We start from the raw sequence: 10,768 nt of genomic DNA on the forward strand, positions 1-10,768 counted from the left end.
AAATAAAAAATCATCATGCACAGAAAGCCCATTATTTGTTAATGGCTTCTGCATTTGTGGCTCTCTGGAACTGGTTTGAAAATTGACTCCATTACAATATGTTTAAAACTTGGCATTGTTCACTTATAATCCTGGAGATTTTCTAACAATAAAATCAAAGCATTGGGATGAGTCAAAATGTATTATTTCTTCAATAAAATCATAGTTAAAGCATTATCCCCCCAAATATTATTCCCAGAATGGTTGAAGTGTTTCGAAAAATTTGCTTTATATTTCTTTTCCTATAAAGTGTCCATTCTTGTTTTGTCCAGCCCCTATTAAGTTAACCTGAAAAAGGTTGAGTCCCTTTGTTTCAATGATTTGTGATGTGATGTTGCTGCTCATATTTCACTTAGTGTTGCTTAAATTGCCAATCACGGATCTCGCGTTCTATCCGCTGTCAGCTCCGTTTGGATTAGCACCTCGGATGTGGGGTTCCCTGTTTTCACTCTGTACTGAGCCACTTCCACATTCTCTTCTATAAAACAGGATTTTCCTAATGAGGATGCAAATGAAAGAAAAGCTGTGTGAAGTGGCTGTGGATGAGTTGCATGTCAAAAAATATTTTACTTTGGGGAGGGGGAAAAAAAAAGCCGATACCTCACTCAACAGGGTAATGCAGTGCATGTTCTAGATGGACTCCTCTTTAGAGTGGTGGCACGTGGCCAAATACGAAGGCAGCACATCTTCATTGTTGCTGGTTTTCATTTCTAGTGCTTAAACAACTCATGCAGGTTTTGACAGCTTTTTTTTTTTTAATATATTTACATAAACCACTTTATTGCAGTAGCACTTTTTCAATAGAAAATATAAATGTTGGCTTATGAAAAGATTTTTATTTTTTTTTAAAGACCATGCAGATTTTTTTGTTATTAGGAAAACATAATGGCCTGTTTGGGGAACTTTAAAAGTTACTTTATTATAAAATATGAATCAAAACACAATAAAAAGAGTCGTTATCTCTCAGAGACCATTTTGGAAGTCAGCAGTGTGCTTTCAGTAGTGTGTAGTGTTGATATGTGTGGGGAGATCATGACTGGAAGATGAACTTATCCCTACTGAAGACTGCTGGAGATCTGTACAAAACTAACCTTTAATTAGATTTAAGTATGATATGTATTCACTTTGCTGACTTTGGCTTTTATTGATTTATTTGTAATGGGTTAAAAGTATAGGTGATATCTCAAATCACCTTAGGTAGGGCTTTATGGCTGCCTCAGGTCTCATTGTTAATATTCTTACAGCTATTTACCTCCATCAGTAATGAACAGGCTAATGGGTCAGCAAATCTGACTGTGCACTGATCTCTGGGGAGGGTTTTCACTCAGTCTTCATCTGGAGCTCACTTTCACATGTGATTTGAGTGGCTCTACACAGAACAGTCATCAGATATGTAATAAGGTAATCAGAAAATCAGTTGTATGTGAATTAAACAAAAAAAATATGATCTTTTTTGTACTAATGCATGTATTATGTGCACTACCTTATCCCTCAGAACCAGTGTGTGAAAGAAAAGAAACATGGCACTGTGGTGCTGGTGGTTACAGGGCAGATTTGCAGCTGGAACTAGATTTTAAAACAGCAGAGATTGTACCTGGGCTAAGCTACTGTTTGTCAAAACACATCCAGATTCCCAGAGGACTTCAGCGTTTTGGGTGCTAAGCTTGTGTAGAAATTCCGTTGTAAATGTCACGGTAGGAACAGATGGACAGCAAGCACTTTAGTAAATTTTACTTATACTTTCATGAACAGAAGAGTTTGACATTTTTTACCCTAATTATAGGTACTAAGCACTGAAACATTTGACCAGAGAGCTTCTGAAAACCTTGTCTTAAAATATTTCCTGTTCAGGAGTGATTAGCCAATACAGATTTCAATTTAAATTTTAATTAAAGCTTATTTGTTATGTACTGTATTAGCTTGCAACACTTTTTTTTAAAGAAAAGATGTTATCTTTATAGAATTGACTTATTTGGAAACTTAACATAAGCTTTCAAGCCCACAGAAAATATGGTGATGTGTTTCTGTTTAAAATATGTTTTAAAAAGTAATTCACTGTAAAATGTTTTTGCAGTACTACTTTAGAAATAATTTTGGATGTCTTTAGATAAGAACCTCTTAATCCCTGACTCTAAAATCTAGATATACGAAAAACTTACAGGAATACAGTTTGAGTGCCTACTCAGTTTTGTAGCCATGCAGTTCTCACACGACCTGATTAACACTTTGAAAACATCTGTGTTGAATAGTGATAGGAAAAAGGCATTTCAGTGCTGTTGTATGAAATAGCCCTGGCCCTGCATGTAAATGGACACAGGGTGTCCTGTTGACGTCAACAGACATTGTGCGTAGGGGAGGTACTAGAAATATTACAGTTTTATCTGTGAGTGACTGTTGGGGTAGTTCCACTGATCATAATGCCTCAAAAATTTAATTTTTGAGAAGCGCCTGTCCAGTCAGTCTGGAATTTATTGAGATAATGAGTGGGTTTCTCTCAATGTAGCACCGTTCTTTGCGCTTTATGTCGATTGCATGGCTCTAATTAAATCCACGCAAGGGCTGTGCTTTATGCTGTTATTAAACAGCAGAGTGTTAAAATTGATTTAGCAGGCTTTAGAAGCAGTTACCCTGGAGAGGTGGCGTGGCCAGGAGTCGCCTGCTTCTGCAGAAATGCAACACGAATTCAGTCTTCTCCCTAGCAGTTCTGGAGAGATTAAAAAATAATCCCTGTGTGCTGTGTATCTCAGGTGTAGAGTGAGGCTTCCAATAAATCAGTTGATGATCAGCAAAGAGAAAAGAAAATTAGGTTAAAAACTAGCATAAAACACCTCTAAAATGTGGCTGGTTTTTTTGATGGTGGTTAGAGGGAAATAGTGTGAGAAGTTGAGAGGATCTCTTGCAGTTAATTAAGCCTGAACTCAAATCTTTCACTGTTCTGACAAATGGTAATGGTTTAAACACATCTCATGGTGCACTAGCATCTAATGCCCACTGCCCAGAGTGGTGGTCTCCTGGTCCCTCACTATGGGGAGGATTAAAAGGAAAACAAGGTAAAGGTACAGAGCTGTTGTCATATCTGAGTGTTTCTTTGTAGGACACCAACTGGGCTGGGAGGAGAGGAGAGAATGAGCAAAGACACTGTGAGTCAAGCCATCATTTCTGATTGTGAAATGAAACTATCTGGTCAGTCTGTTGTATTGGGTACTACTGTCAGCTTATATCTCTTCCCTCTGGTGTCTTCCCTGTAAGAAGAAAAGAGTGCACGGGGATAGCAGAAAGTAGAATGAGAAGATGCCTGAGGAGAGAATAGAAACCCTCAGAGTTTTTAATTGGGCATGTTTTCAAATGGCTTTAAACGTGGATTGGGCATAGTGACTTAAAATTTTGGTACCTGTGGTGACTGGTGCTTGCTTTGTTTAATGTTGATCAACTAGTTTTCAGCAGAGAAAATAAAAAGCAGAATTGAAAGTGATCAGAGGGGAGAGAAAGATGCGGGGAGAGCTGGAGAGAAATGAATAGAAGAAGGAAGAATATGGAAAAATGGAAGGAAACAGGAGACAAAAATATTCAGAGAAAAGAGGAGAGTAGAAAATAGAGAGACAGCAATGGAAAAGAGCATCACAGCAGCAAAAAAATATATTTGAATGACTTTAAAGGCACAGATATGTCTTCCTCTTGAAAGCATGGACACCTCCTGGTTGGCACATAAGATACATAACACTCAGTAGAGATTTTCCAGAGGAGAACATGTGACTGCTGTGCTTGTAGGAGACAAAAATGGAGAAAGGTTAACGCCAAGAATACAGTAACTGAGGGTGTCCCTAGTTAAGCAGAAGGTAGAAATGAGTACTGATGGAAATCTGCCTTTCCAGGGGAAATGCTGGAATGTCTGAGCTTGAGCCTTAGGAAGTTCAGCTCGGGGCTTCATCCAAAGCCCTTTCTAGTGTTTGAAAAGGTTCTCCGCTAACACTGAAGGTCTGTCAGGAAAACAGTCCCTCCCTTTCTCTTCCTTACTTCTTCCTTACCAGTAATCCAGAAGCTTCTATTAGAAACGTTTAGTTCCTGACTTTTTAATTTTTCTCCACAAAGATGAGAGATGTATTTTCATGGCTGACTTGGAGATCCTCCTGCTTTGTGAGATACATTGATGAACAAGTGTATGTGAATCCACAAGACTAAAAGTTTCAGGGCAAAAATACAAGGAAATAATCCTATTCTCTCTGAAGTTCTGTAGTTCACATGTGAGAGTCTAAGCTCCTAAAGGTGGGGGGGGGGGAAAAGCTTCATCTTTACCTGAAGATAAAAAGGAAATATTCTCTTGTAGTTAAAATGATTACAGCTGAGTGTTGAAGAAAAACACTAAACATTTTGAAACTTGATAATATACGAATCAGCAACACTGGGAGAAGTGTCTGCAAGATGATTTGAGTTTCAAGGACGTAAACATACTTCATTGCTCTGATTTAGTCACCCTTGGTCATTCAGGATGTAAGTGGGAACTGATCTCATTTAGGAAATCATTGAGAGGAGATGAGTCTGAGGACTTGATTCTATCTTATCTTGACACAGCACAGTTAATAAAGGCAGGCAATTATTATGTTTTCTGGGATGTACCCTCATCTGAGGCATTGTTAACAAACATTAAAGGGCTAGTTCACCAAAGATGTTTAAGCACCTAGCTCCCATTGATTTCAATAAAATGAGGCATCTAAGTGCCTTTAAAAATCTGACCTTAAGTGTCATCAGGAAAAAGTGAAGCAAAAGATAAGCAGGTTCTAAAAGAATAACAAGGCGTGTGATTCTGGTGTGCTCCTGGTTATTACATTTTACATGTATGGGATGCCTGCACATTATAAACCAAACAAAAATGCAAAAGAACAATCTCTGCCTGTACTGCATAAATTGCTATCACTTCTCCAGTCTTCTCTCAGACATCTTTTACAAAACATGCTGTATGGATTGAGATAAAGAGCAGGAAAACAACAAACCCAAAAATATCCCCTCTGCTCCCTTCAGCCTCTCTGACACAGCCCCCCTCCCAGTGCCAGGCTTGCCCCTCCTTTTCCATTCCCCAGAGTACTTGGTGAGCTGGAGGGGTTTGTTCACCCAGCTCTGTGTGACAGGTAAACAGTTGGTCACAGCCCTAATTACAGATGCCTTTTTTATTTTTTCACTCAAACATATTCCTTCAGTTAGAGGAAAATACCTTGTTCTCCAGATTATCCGTATCGAGAAGTTACAGTAGGTATGACACAGTCCCAGTGTGATAAATAGATGAGGATAGGCAGTGGCATACAAATGTTCACATTTTTTTTTCTTTTTTGAGGAAAAATCCTGTGCTGGAGAAATATCATGTTGGTTTGTCACTATCTTTTCAGATTTGTTGCATTTTAAAACAAAACAGAAACTGAGAGGGAGGGGGGTTGCCTTGCTGTTTATGTTTCTTTCATGTTAAGCCAACTATGCTGCTTACCTACTTCTTGATAAATATTGCTCACCTACTTCTCTTTGGGATTAAGTAAATGAAAACAAACCCTCTATAGATAACAATAATTCCCAAAGGAAGAGATTTTCACATTTAAAGGCCAAACTAAAATTTAAAATGATTTTCCTAGATTTCCGACCTAGATTCCCTGTCTTATTCTCAGTGCATTTGTCCTTTTAAAGGAACCAATATGTTTGTATAACTGATGTGAAACAAGCTTGACTCCAAAAAGATTTAACTTAATATCTGGCTAAGCATTCAGAGGGTAGTCCATCTGTAGAATGTACATTAAGGACCCTGGCTGGAGCGCAGCTAGTCATGTATGATATCAGGCACACAAATGTGACGTGATGCCCATATACTCTTGAGCATAATTCAAAGTGCCATGAAGCTCTATGGGTAGAGAAGCTATAAACACAGTTGTCACAAATGAGAAAGTCTACAGGGTTATATTCAGACTGAAGAATGAAGAAGCATTAGAACCAGCCATCACATCTTAATGAAATTGTTAATTAAGATATTGTGGGATTCATAGCTGAAGATAATATCTGTCCAGCAACCTTGCAGCATGCTTTAATTAACCATTTCTTCCCTGGAATCAAAGGCAGACTCAAAAGGGGTGCACACAGCCCTCAGTAAATATACAAATACAATGAAAATCACGTTACTTTTTTTCCAGTGGATTTTTTTAATCTTTTTCTTTCTTTCTAAACAGACCAGCACAGAACATGTGATTATAGAAATAAGTACACGTTTAATCTACATAATCATCAGTCTTTCTTTATGTAAAAATGATTAGTAAATAGGGTTTTTAAGCAACTGTTTAGATTAGACATTGGCATCATAGATTAACTTATTTCTAAAACACTTGATTTTATCACTCTGCCTAATGATTTGTCTCATGATTTATTGGCTAATATGATGAATCATGTAAGATTTATTGTTTATCCTATAAATAGTGCAACAAATCATTAAACAGTGATAAAACCCAGCAGTTTCACAAGTCTACCTATGTTGTCTTCATGTACAACGTGCTTGTTTTGTACAATAATTTGATGGTTCTGTTTTCAGTTTTATGGTATCAGGTGAATAGGCATCTCTGTTTAAATTAAATGGTTTTACGAAATAATAGTGAAGTCATAATCTTATACTCCAGCTATATTTATTTTATACAGAAAAATAAAGCTTAATGCCTGATGGATAGTAAATCTGTAAATTTATTCACAATAATAAATGTAATATTCTTTCTTAGAAACGTCTTAAATATAATGGCAGTTTTTCATATTTTAGCATGTCGGCTGTGTTTTTCTTGCTATGGTTTCATGTTGCAGTTGACAAAAATGTTGCTTCTCTCCTGGTAATTTTAGAGATCTGAGCCCATCTCATTCAGCTCAGCTGAAAGGCTGGTGTGGGATATTGGTGAATTGATTATATGAAATTTGGCATTCAGATAATGGGAGCGGCTTTTTTTTTTCTTAAGACATAATGGCTTCTCTTGTTGTAGACAAAGCTAAGTCTGCCTGTATACATTAGGGATGAAAGGACAGAAAATGGAACTAATATTCTTGAAAATTCCCCGAGGTCATCAGTGGGTTAGAATAGATGCGGTCATGATGATATTATATGCTGCAGTAGTAGATTTGCAGTATTTTAAATTGAATTATTTGGACTGTAGTGGTCAATCTTTATTGCTAACAGGGCCATTTACCTTCTTTTGATCTCAAGGTATTGCCACACCCTGTTCACCTGTTGCAGAAAAGCTTGTTGTGCATTCATTAGATCATTGTTTCATACAAAGCACCTCCTGCAATACCTGCTAATGTTAAAGACAGCTCATCAGCACTTTCAAAATCCAGTATACACTGGAAGCACCAGCCCTTTGTTGTTCATTCTCAGAAGTAAAGCTGAGCTGGTGGAGTACAGCTGTGCTGTCCCCACCCAAGAGCAGCAGATTTGCACAGCATATGTGGCACGTATGACATTTGTGCACAGCCCATCAGCTCTGCACGAGCCCAGGGCTCATGACCTGGGAGCTGCACAGGAAAAGAGCACCTAAGAGCAGAGTGCTGCTGCTGGTTGTCCCTGATACTCCCTTGCCCTGGATAAAAAGGGTCAATGGGACTGAGACATGGACCACATACCCCACCCGGACAGCTGCATGGTGCCTGAGGCTGTAGTCGGGCACCTGTGTTACACAACACCTTTTTTTTTTTTTGGTATGTCACAAGAATTTAGTTTGTGTGAGAGGAGACAAAATAGGATGAGCAAGAAAATTAAGGAAAGGATCAAAGAATAAACCTCTGGCAGGTTTTGAATGAGCTCAGCTCTCCCCTGACCACCATTGTGTCAGTGGTGTTGGTTACTTGGTTTGCTTGTCTGGCACAATTGTAAATTCTAAGGAGTTTGGTTATTGATTACTTGTGCTTTGCCATAGGTACTGTCCAGCCTGGGCACTCGGACTCACCTCTTGTGCCAGATGCTTGTTCAGCTACTTGTTCCAGCCTGTAAAAGAACCTGAACACAAATTGGCAGAATCTGTGCAGCAAGGCTCTGAAAATCATCTCCAATGATCCAGAAAGCTTCATAGCAAGCAGAAGAAGTCCTGCTCCTTGTCACTGTGATTATGGAGACGCAGGAAGCAGGTATCCATGTATGGCACAGCCTAACGAAGTAAGTGTGCCTTGTTTGTTAACTAACTGAGCATGTCCCTTCAGTGCCCTGCTAATAATTCCTCCTCTCAGGTTTTTCAGAGGGAAACTGCCACAGTGCTTAAGATGCACCATGAATAATAAGGTGCTCTTTCTGTGCTTTGGACATCTATTTTACTTGTAGAAGAACACCGAGCACAGCTCAGCAGCTTACCAGTCCTGGGCAGCTGTACAATTTTAAAAATGTGTGGCAATATTCCATGAGTCCTTCCTGTAATACTCTGATCTAGCTGTATTTACTCTCTTTGTATGTTATTGGCAATGCACTTTATAAAAAAAAAAAAGAAGGAAAAACAAATATGAGTCTTTGAAGGCTGGTAAGAAATAAAACTTCTGTGGGTACTCCTACTCCTAAGGGGAAACTGTGGGTCAAAATCTGGGAAAAGTGAAGTGAATTGAAAGGTAGGTGGTAGATGAGATGGCTACTTAGGATTGTTATTTTGGTGTATTAAATAATTAAATCCAGGAAGACGATTTTAATGACAGAAGCCAGCAAAGAAAATGTGCTTCTCTGTGCTTGTGTTACCCCATGTGTGTATAAGTAGCACAGATTTTTCCTTTGGTATAGCAATCTTCCTTGGATGGGTGCACCCTGTGGTGCATCAGCAGAGAAAGTAAAACTGTGGATCTTTTAAGTCTCCAGTGTAATCCCAGGAGGTGCTACAACTGATTTTATTCCAAACAAGCATTTTAATTCTAAATGTGTTTCTAGAGAAATATTCTTGGTTTTCTTAGAGGAATCTCTCAGGAAAGTTTCCTGGAATTCCTCTAGATCTGGAGGTAGAACTATGGAAGAGGAGGAAAACAGAATGAAAATTCTGGATTAAAGGAAGAGGACTTTAAAGGAATAAATGTTATCATTTAATGCAGAAGGAGGAAGATGGTTTATTATACTGGACCAAACAGCTAGAAAGACCTTACTTTATAAGTGCTGATGTAGGCTTATCTCAAACCAGGGTAAAGGTTATTGCATTAAAGGTTTCAAAGCTAGGAAATTCATGTTTCTAGAGTGAGTGCATAAATCTGAGACATTTTTAATCTCACTATGTAAATAAATCTCTTCAGAAAAATAAAATTGTACTGCTTTGATTCATTTGCCATAAACCCTTTTAATTTGATTTTGATTGATAGCTATATCCCTTGCATTAGAACTTTTTGAAAAATTTTTAAGATAAGCAATTACTCCCTCTGGGTAATGCAAAGTTTTCCAACTTGCGAGGATGTGTTACTCCTGTATAAAATATAATTTGCAAATATTTTTTATATTATAATTGCATTTTGCTTTTATCTTTCACAGCATTTTTTCATCTTTCATGCCATACTTTCAAACTCTGCAATGTGACTGACTGATGTGGTAAATGCAGTTAATTTTAATTCTGATTTTTAGGACTGAATTTGTCAATCAATATTGTTCAATGGAGTAATTCAGTAACTGTCGCTAATTTCTTAGCTTTTTTTTTCCTCTTTCTTTCTCTTTTATTTAATAATTTAGAAGTGAAACTTCTCTAAGAGCTACCTGTCAATTTGGTGTTCACAAATTGAAGGATGAGTGGCTGTTGTTTGTATCGCACACGAACACAGCTCTGGTTCAGCAACAGTGATTGTCAGTAGACTTCCATCAAGTCTGTGCTTTTACCCACATTCAATAGGCAGCCAAGATGCCAAAAAAACAGAACAAGCTGCATCTTCAAGAAATAAAAGCACACGGGGAGCACGGGTAACCAGCAGTACAAGATCCAAACCAGACAGATCAAATTAATTCTGTGAAGAGGACTGGATTATATAAACACATTACATATGCCAGATATTGATGTAGGACATTATTCTCTCTTATTCACAGGAGATTCTGCTAGTGTCAATAAGAGGTTTACAGAAAGATGTAAAGTGTCATCATCAAGTAGTAACTAATGTTTTAGTTAGCACCATTATTATTTCATATGCAGCATTACCTGATGGGAAAAATCCATTAACTTTAAAACCACAGTTGTGTGCTCTGTATTTCTCCTTGTTTGTTGTCCTTTCAAATTCCCTATCAGCCTTTAACATCAATCAACAAATTCATCCTTTTACAGGTGAGTAACGATCCCATGCTGACTGGCATATCTGCCTGGAGAACAAGGAGTGTAGCAGAGCTGATCCTACAGCACCCCTGTTATCTAGGGCACAGACCTTGGATATTCAGGGGAAACATCCAGAGCAGGTACACTAAAATTATAACACAATTCACCTAATTTTTCCTAGGTTTTCTTTACTTTTATGTAACCCTATCACTTATGTCCTAGTACAGGAACTCAAGGTATCCAGCACCCACCTACTGTGTACCGAGGCCCTCCCCGGCTGCGTGTGCAGCAGCTCTGCATCTCAGGCCTGTGGTTCAAAACGATGATCTCTTTTCTCTGTGCAGCCAAAATTATGGACTTGCCATCTCAGTGAAGCTAACAAGAACTGACTGGCCTAAATTGGACTTGTATTCTTAGTGCATTTTTGGCAACGTCATTCCTGTCCCTCAGAAACAGCCCACATTCCGTTCCTTGTT

The 10,768-nt window shown here is 38.2% G+C and overlaps 1 long non-coding RNA gene across 1 annotated transcript in view; it reads left to right on the forward strand.

Moving 5' to 3' along the window:
• LOC108504143 overlaps positions 1 to 10,360 on the forward strand; it is a 17,935-nt gene extending 7,575 nt beyond the window's left edge. The window contains exons 2-3 of the long non-coding RNA XR_001877012.1: positions 7,959 to 8,194; positions 10,305 to 10,360. This is a non-coding gene — a long non-coding RNA (uncharacterized LOC108504143). The remainder of the gene's footprint in view (positions 1 to 7,958; positions 8,195 to 10,304) is intronic.
• The last annotated feature ends 408 nt before the right edge of the window (positions 10,361 to 10,768 follow it).

This window comes from Lepidothrix coronata, unplaced genomic scaffold, assembly GCF_001604755.1.
Source record: "Lepidothrix coronata isolate B3197 unplaced genomic scaffold, Lepidothrix_coronata-1.0 Scaffold153, whole genome shotgun sequence".
Lineage (NCBI taxonomy): Eukaryota > Metazoa > Chordata > Aves > Passeriformes > Pipridae > Lepidothrix > Lepidothrix coronata.